The 9127-nt window shown below is 38.3% G+C and overlaps 1 pseudogene; it reads right to left on the minus strand.

The window, feature by feature from the left end:
• Window positions 1-52: 52 nt before the first annotated feature.
• LOC131920628 (glyceraldehyde-3-phosphate dehydrogenase-like) lies at window positions 53-4651 on the minus strand (annotated as a pseudogene).
• Between the last annotated feature and the right edge of the window lie 4476 nt (window positions 4652-9127).

The following is a 9127-nucleotide window of genomic DNA, read 5'->3' on the forward strand; positions in this document are numbered from 1 at the left end:
ATTATTTACAATATAGTAACAAACACTAAACTTTTTGTGGGTGTAGTAAACTTTATTGATGGTATTCAAGAGAGTAGGAATCCCTAAGCCCCTCCCTTTTTTCTGGGGTTCTGGGATAGAAACTGTGAGGGAGATGATCAGTGTTGTGGGTTGAGTTGGTACAGGGACTTCTTCCTAATCCAGGACTTCTCTGGTTCTTGAGTTCTTGCTGGGGTTGGTAGTCCAGGGCATCTTGGTCCTTTGAGGCTATATAGGCCATGAGGTCCACTGCCCTGCTGCTATAGCTGTATTCATTATTGTACCAAGAAATGACCTTTACAAAGTTGACATTGAGAGCACCGCCAGCCCCAGTATCATAGATGGAAGAGTAGGTATGACTGTTAAAGTTGCAGGAGATAACCTGGTTCTCTGTGTAGCTTGGTATGTCCTTAACGAGCCCTTGGATGTCTGCATCACCATCTTCTTGATGTCATCATATACTTGCCAGCTTTCTTCAGGTGATATATCAGAGCCATGTCAGACAGATTGTGGATAGGAAGACAAAATGGCATGCAAGTGAGCTTCTGATTAAGCTCTGGGATGACCTTTCCCACACCCTTGTCAGCACCAGTGGATATAGGGATGATGTTCTGGGCCATCACACCACAACTTCCCAGAAGGACCAATCAGAGTTTTCTGTGCAGCAGTGATGTCTGGGACTGTCATCATGAGTCTTTCCCTAGTGCCAAAATTGTCTTGGATGATGTTGGTCAGAGGTACTAAGCAGTTGATGCTGCAGGAACAATTGCTGACAATATTGAGTGAATTGTCATACTTCTCATAGTCCACATCCATCACAAACATGAAGGTATCAGCAGAAGGGGCAAAGGTGATGATGCTTTGGGCCCCACCTTTTAAGTGGGATCCAGGCTTCTCTACTGGTGAAGATACCAGTAAACTTTACAACATACTCTCTATCAGCATCATCCCATCCAATGTGGGCAGGCTTTTGCTCCTGGAAGATGGTGACAGCCTTCCCATTGATGACAAGCTTCCAGTTCTTAGTCTCTACTGTGTATATATGATAGTTTCTAAATCTATATATGAATATTTTCAACTCTCCTAAGTATCATCAAACTGAATGGCTACAAAAGTAATTACTACAACTATCACAGTAACACTAGCTACTTATAGTACCACCTGCATATGTGGTGATATTTTATTTGTGCTCTAACAAATAAAGCTTGCCCTAGGGATCAGAGGAAAAAGTCAGCCACTATATTTAACATGGAAGTTAGGCAGTGATAGCACTTGCCTTTAATCCTAGCATTCTGGAGGCAGAGATTCTTATGAATCTCTGTGAGTTCAAAGTCACACTAAGAACAGAGCCAGCTGTGGTGACACATACCTTTAGTTCCAGAAATAATTAACCATAGAGATCTGCAGGGTCTGTACAGACAGGAAGTGACAGAGCTGATCAGAAAGAGCTAGTGATGTTGCTGGGTGAAGAGAAGAAGTAAGGTGGCAGGACACAGAAAGGTATATAGGCATGAGTATACAGGAAGTAACTCTCTCTTGGGCTGAAGATTTTCTAGCAGTAAGAACTTGTGGCTGTGGCTTATCCTATTCTTTTGAACTCTCAGCTGTCATCCCAATATCTGACTCCAGGATTTTTATTATAAGACATTTTACGATTCCTGTTACACGTATATTTTGAGATCCCATTATCTTCTTATGTCTGTGTTGATAATTACTTTCCATTTAATTTTTGTTAAGCTGATGAGAGTGAAATAGTATTTGCAATACATACTTTTCATTTAAACATTAACAATAACAGAAATAGAATCTCAGAATTATATTCTCCAGATACCACTACATTGTAACCTCACCATCTATTTTTATCATTAATATCTCTGAATGCAAACTTATTTTTTTGTTAACCTGTCAATATGAAATGGATCTTAAGATTTTCCCGAGGATAGGCAGAATTCCACACATGGAACACATTCTTGTTCCTCACTCTCTTTCATGAACTCTGCTCTTTATGTTTTTATATTGTAAATTCTCTCATCATGTATTCAATCTCATTTTTTTATGATTTCCCTCTTTGTACTTAAGCTAAAATTATTTTATGCTTCCTATAATATTTTTAAAATGTGATTTCAGTTAAAAAAGAACAAGGGCATCATATTTAGGGGGTTGTAGGTAGAATACCATGATTTGAATGTCAATGAACTCTCTCCTTCTTCAGGGCTCATATGATAGATGTTTTCTCTTCAGGGTGGTGGGCTTTAAAAAATTTGGTTTGAGTTTTAACAGGTAAAGCTTAGAGGATGGTCCTCAGTATATTGGTGTATGGTCTCAAATGTTGGGTTGGAAAGATGTCTCAGTGTTGAAAGTGTGTACTCTCTTGCAAAGACCTTGGTTCATTTCTAAATCTGTAAAGCAATGCACAACTACCTGTAATTCAATCTTGAGGGTAATCTAATGCCGTCTTCTCTGCGTTGCAGGTGCATTCACTCACTTACACAACCCTCCACAATTTTAATTAAAATTTTAAAAAGAAGATATACAGATGTAAAATATGTATGGGAAAGTATTTATGATATCCATTAAATGTGAAAATAAAAAAGGAACACAATAAGATGCTAGAATATAGAATATATACTAGACTATAATATAAAATACACAAACACCCATCCACTAGAATATAAAAACACTAATGGCACCAATTTCTGCAAAGGAGGCAAAGCAGGAATGCCCATATACTGTGGATGATATAAAAAATAAACTACTCAGGAACTTATAAAGCCAGGCAAAATTTCCTAAAAGTACAAAAAGAGGTTTATCAGAAAACACAATAGCAATGTCATTTATAATTCATAAAATTAATATAAACTCACACCTCATATATATTTTTACAAAAGCATCTGAGCTGAAGCTCATGACAGAGCACTTACATAGCACATTTAAGGCCCCAGAATCAATCAGTAGCACCTCACAAGCAATATAAACAAAAGCTTGCAATACTGACTCTTGTTGCCATATCTAGAAGTGTACAAAATGTTCTTTGTAGGTAAGTGAATGAGGAAGGAGTGGAAAATCCATACAAAATGAATAATTAATCATCATTAACAATAAATGGTCAACTATGAGAAGACATGGAAGAAGCCTAAATGAAATCTGAATGGAGTTAGTCTAATAGAGCCCCATGCTGGATCAAAGCAATGAAACAAAGTATTGGAAGACATAAATCCACAGTGAAAGAAAATATTAATTACCAGGAGCAATTGCAGGAATGAGAGAATACAAAATAATTTTAGAGCATCAAAACTGTCCTGCCGGAGATTTTAAAGACAAGTTAATGTTGTTCTTTATGTGTATGATTACAATGGGTGATTTAAAAACTAAGCAATTAAATGAAGGGATAATCAACTAGGATTGATATAATGTCAACTATCATTTTGATAATTCTTGTTTGATCCCTAAAAATATTGGTTGACATGAGTGCCAACATACAGCCCTTAGAAAAAGTTACTAGAGAAACTATTGGCATTTTGACTGCAAGTTACTAACACAGATAATAGAGATATTCAGATGAAGATAGAGGAACTTAAAGCAGAACTAACCTCATCACTACATTTTAAAATTAGACAGGAATAGTCTAAGGTTATGAAACAACCAACCTTAATTTATCCCATCACCTTAAAGAACAACTTCCAAACGACAGGTATTCCCAAGGCTATATAAGAGATAAGTGGATTCCTGTGAAAATGTTAGATTTGAGGAGATTTAAGGAAGTGATGGTCTCATATGGTATGGATTCAATCTTTTGTAAAGCAGCTGTTAAATTCATGGTCAACTAGTAATGGAATTGTCCCACAACACTGGAGAGACTTGATTACAGTTGTATTGGACTGTGATCCTCTATTACAGTGAAGGACCTGGTGGAAAGATGAGGCTAGGACCATTCAGCAATGAAGTTAGAGGTATGGAAATCTCCCAAAGTCATCTTCTTGCAGAGGAAGATTATGCTAATGTACAAAGACAGTCTCTATACAATGACCACACTCTGACTCTTTGCCATTCAGCAGCTTTGAATACTTGGGACAGATTGAAGAAGTCAGAAAGAGAACTGTGTCATTTACTAAAGTTACACAGGGCCCAAAAGAAAGCTTGACTGTTCTTTTACAATGTTTGACATCAGTTGTAAATAAAATGATACAAAATTCAAAAGCTAGACAAATAATAATTGTATCTTTGGCTTTTGACAATGCTATTTCACAATGCACAAGGGTAATTAGGCTTTGAAAGGCAAGATCAGCACCTACAGAGAAATGAATACAAATTACAGACAATATTGAATCTTATAACCATGATGATGCTTGAACAGGACAGGTGATTTTCAAAAGCTTGAAGAGAAATAGAGATGACAGATATTTTAATTGTGCTAAACAAAGTCATATAAAAAGGGGGTGTAGACAGGGCTTTCTTAGAAACAATATTTCTTTTAATCCAAAAAGGCTCTTGTCTTCTGGACTATGCAGATGGTACTGCAAAGGCTGACATTGCATTGCAGATAAACAAGGGACAGACAAGGTAACCCTTTACCATCAGGAAACACCTTGGGAGAGTCTCTTGCAGGCCCCCATGTCAAATTTGGTTCAGTCATTTCCTGTCACCGTGGGGAAAACTCATCCTCATAGCAATGAAAGGGCCTAATCCCTATGGTAAAAAATCATATGGCTCTGGATAATAGAAGAGCCCTAGAAGAGAAAACAAAAAATTCAGAAGAAACCATAACACAAATATTTTGGCAAATTTGTATAAATGATTAATGACCACAGTTAAAAATGTGACATTGTAAAGGAGAAGTAAAACTATAGATACCATCAAAATTGATAAAGACTATATTTGAACAAGAGAGACCTCTTGATTAGAAGAGATGATAGTTTCCTCAAATAGTGTGACCATTAAATCTAAACTATCTTGTAAGACTAACAAATGCTTTTCATTTGATCAGATATAACTTGCCAAAAGGGAAACTCCCCATTTTTAGAATTGGGGCAGTGTGATGATATTTTATTTGTGCTGAAATGTGATTTTTATATGTATGTTAATAAATAAAGTTTGCCTGGAGATCAGAGGTCAAATAGTCAGCCATAAACAGAAGTCAGGCAGTGGTAGCACATTCCCTTAATCCAGTCACATGACAGGCAGAGTCTCTGGGTGGTCAAGGACACAGCCAAGCATGGTGACACATGTCTTTATTTCTGGTACCAATCATAGTAACCTGGACGTCTGTATAGATAGGCAGTGATGAGGAAGTGATGTGGCTAGGCTTTGAGCCAATGAGAAGGCAGAACAGGAAGGCAATAAAAGTACAGGTTAGACAGGAAGAGTCTCTCTCTCTCTCTCTCTGGAAGCTACTGCATGGTGGTAAACTAAGGCTAGTCATTGCTATTTGATATTTCTCTAATCTCTTCAGCTATTATCCCAGTATTTGGTTCTCTGTTTCTCATTTAATAAGACTATTTAGAAATTCATTTACATTTGGTGCCAACATGGTAAGAATTCATTAAAAAACTGTTGGTGGCCTTTCAGGCCAGGGGTTACAGGCCCCGGCTTGGCCAGAGTTTACAGGCCCCAGGAGGCATGGCTGGAGTTACAAGTCATCTGGCTCATGCAGCCAGAGCTGCACTCGACTGTAGTGGAGTTTTCTCCAGTCCTGCCCGGGCCTGCAGCCATTCAGACCCAAATAAACACACAGCCGCTCTATTAATTAAAACTGTTTGGCCTAATGGCTCAGGCTTCTTACTAGCTAGATCTTACACTTAAATTAACCCATAATTCTTATTTATGTTTAGCCATGTGGCTTGGTACCTTTTCTCTGTTCTGCTTTCACATCTTGTTTCCTGTGTCTGGCTGGTGACTCCTAACTCAGCCTTCCTGTTCCCAGAATTATCCTCTCTTTGCCCTGCCTATACTTCTTGCCTGACTACTGGCCAAAACAACACCTTATTTACTAACCAATCAGAGCAACACATTCACAGCATACAGAGCGATATCCACAGCTGCACACAGCTGAAGCTACTTGTGGCCAGATCTCCAACTCATGAGGCTGGAGCTTAAAAGGGCTGGAGCTTAAAGGGCCCAAAACAGCTCAAGATGGAGCATGTGGCTGGACTTTAGCTTTTAGCATTTTTCTGTTCTCCAGGTAGGTAACAGGTACCTCTCTCTCTCTCTCTCTCTCTCTCTCTCTCTCTCTCTCTCTCTCTTCTTCTGGATTCCCATCTCAGACTGCAACTATGCTAGGTACCTGTTTTGAAATTCCCTTGGAATTTTACTGTTCTACACAGACTTGGCAAGTCAATTAAGATATCCCATATCTTAAAGAGAAAAACTACTAAAAAGAGAAAAATTTATTCCACGTTAAAAAAATGGGAAATATCTTTACAATGGAAGTGAGTTGGTCTTGGTTTGATATAACATTAGGCAGTCTGAAAATGGAACAATTACATGAGAGTATTAGTGTTGATGGGATGTATGTAACATCAATTAAGTATATTATTTTTTTAATTATCCCTATTTTACTATTAAAAAAGATGGTCAATTTAAGTGTCAAGATAAAAGCTTTAGAAAAACCTGTTAAAATGAATTATAGAGAAATTCAGACTCAGAAGAATTTAAGTGTGAAATTATTTCAGGATTGGATTATCAGGTTACAGAGAGACAGTCTGTTTTCAAACAATCAAACTTATTTATCTGGTAACCATACAACAACTACCTGATCAAGGGCATGTACAAACTAATTGGACTCCAGTTGAAATGTTAGATTTGAGGAGATTTAAGGAAGCTATAGCATCCTATGGCACACATTATCCATTTGTAAATCAAATGTTAAACTCATGGTCAACTTGTAATAGGATAATAGGTCAACTTGTAATTCTTTCCTCAAGACTGGAAAGAATTAGTAATAGCTGTCCTCGAACTTGGAGCACAATTGCAGTTGTGCATGTGTTATAGAGACAAAGCTAAGACAGTAGAAAATCAATATAGAGCTAGAGGTGTGAAAATCTGCCAAGATCAGCTTCTTGGAGAAGGCCAATATGCTGGAATACAAAGACAATGTTTATATGATAACCAAACCCTAGTTCTATGTCGAGTGGTGGCCATGAATTCATGGGATAGAATTGAAGAAGCAGCAAAGAAAATTGAGTCATTCACAAAAGTTACATGGGGCCTGGAAGAATTTTTCACGAATTTCTTATAAAGGCTGTCTTCAGCAGTAAATAGAATCATCCCGAATTCAGAAGCTAGACAGATAATAATTGAATCTTTGGCTTTTGAGAACGTGAATGCAGCATGCAAAAGAATAATCAGGCCATTAAAGGTAAGATCTTCACTCTTGGAGGACTGTATCAGGGAAACAATCAATGTTGAGTCACATTGCCATGATGATATGTGGATAGGAGAAGCAATTTCAAAAGGTTTGAGGAATGTCAGATGTTTTGGATGTTTTCTACAAGGTCAATTGAAAAGGGAATGTAAACTGGGCATTCCTAGAAAGAATGTTTATTCCAGGAAGAACAGCAACAGAATGCCCCTCCCTTCTGGACTATGCAGAAGGTGGGGTAATTGTAAACACTGGACCAGTGAATGTAGATCAACAAGGGACAGACAAGGTAATCCTTTGCCTCTGTCCTCAGGAAACTCCCAGAGGGGCCTCATGTAGGCTCCCACAACAAATCTGGTTCAGACCTTTCCTACATTCATAGAAGAAACCCTTACCCAGAGCAATTAAATGACCAAATGCTTACTGGAATAAACCAGGCTGCTCAGGGTGACATAACAGCTGAGGTAGAGAGAATAGAAAATTCAGGAGAAGACAAAAAGAAAAATTTTTTTGAAACTTTTTAACATGAATCTTAATGGTCTTATTAATAAAATCAAACCTGAGGCAAGTATTGGGGTGAACACTGGAAGATCAGAGAGACAGAACAAGCCACAGCTAACCTCACCTGGTCAACTTCTCAGCTGATCTTGTTTCCTCAGACTGGAAGACTCTGTGTCCTCATATCCAAATGGTTCTCAGCTGAACTGTGCTGCTAGAAGCCTGAAAGCTTAACCAGCCAAATGCTTCTAGTTTCTGGTCCTCATGCCTTATATACCTTTCTGCTTTCTACCATCACTCCCTGGGATTAAAGTCTTGCTTTCTGGGATTAAAGGCGTGAGTCACCATGCTTGGCTGTATCCTTGAACAGATGAATTTCTGCCTCTGGAAGGCTAGGATTAAAGGCGTGTGCTACCAGTGCCTAACTTCTATGTTTAATATTTTGGCTGTTCTGTCTCTGATCACATAAAATAAAATAAGTTTAATAGGGTGCACAATATTTTGGGGGAACACAGTACCACCACATTTCCCCTTTTTTGTCTAAAATTAAAAAAGCTTATAACTAATACAAGAAAAATTATATCCAATAAGTATATACAATATACACAGTCAAGATTACATTAACAATGTCTAGTCCATTAACATTTGACAGATTCAGACAAAAAACTCCATTAATATATAACAATATCCAGTCCAGTAACATTTGATAAACTCAAAAAATTTTTCATTACTTATCTTATTTAAAACCAGTAGTTCCTTTGTGGATTTCTGTGGGCCTCTCTAGCACTTTGCTTCTTCCTATTCTCATGTGGTCTTATTTACCATGGTCTCCTATTTCTTGTTCTCCCTCTCTGTTATTGATCCAGCTGGGATCTCACGCTCCCCCAAGCTCTCTTTCCCTCGACCCTCGCCCTTCATTACCCCCACTCATGTCCAGGCTGTTCATGTAGATATCTTCCATTTCTCCATCATTGGGCGATCCCTGTGTCTTTCTTTGGGTCCTGTTTTCCAGGTAGCCTCCCTGGTGATGTGAGTAGCAGTCCAGTCATCCTTGTTCCACATCTAGTATCCTCCCACAACATACTGCTGGAAATGGTCGAGAGACAGCCCAAACTGACCTACTCTGGTGATGGGATGGCCAAACACCCTAATTGTCATGCTGGAAACCTCATTCAACCACTGAGGAATCTGGATGCAGAGATCCATGGCTAGGCCCCGGGTGGAGATCTGGGAGTCCAATTAGTGAGAAAGAGG

This window comes from Peromyscus eremicus, chromosome 1 (genome assembly GCF_949786415.1).
Source record: "Peromyscus eremicus chromosome 1, PerEre_H2_v1, whole genome shotgun sequence".
NCBI lineage: Eukaryota > Metazoa > Chordata > Mammalia > Rodentia > Cricetidae > Peromyscus > Peromyscus eremicus.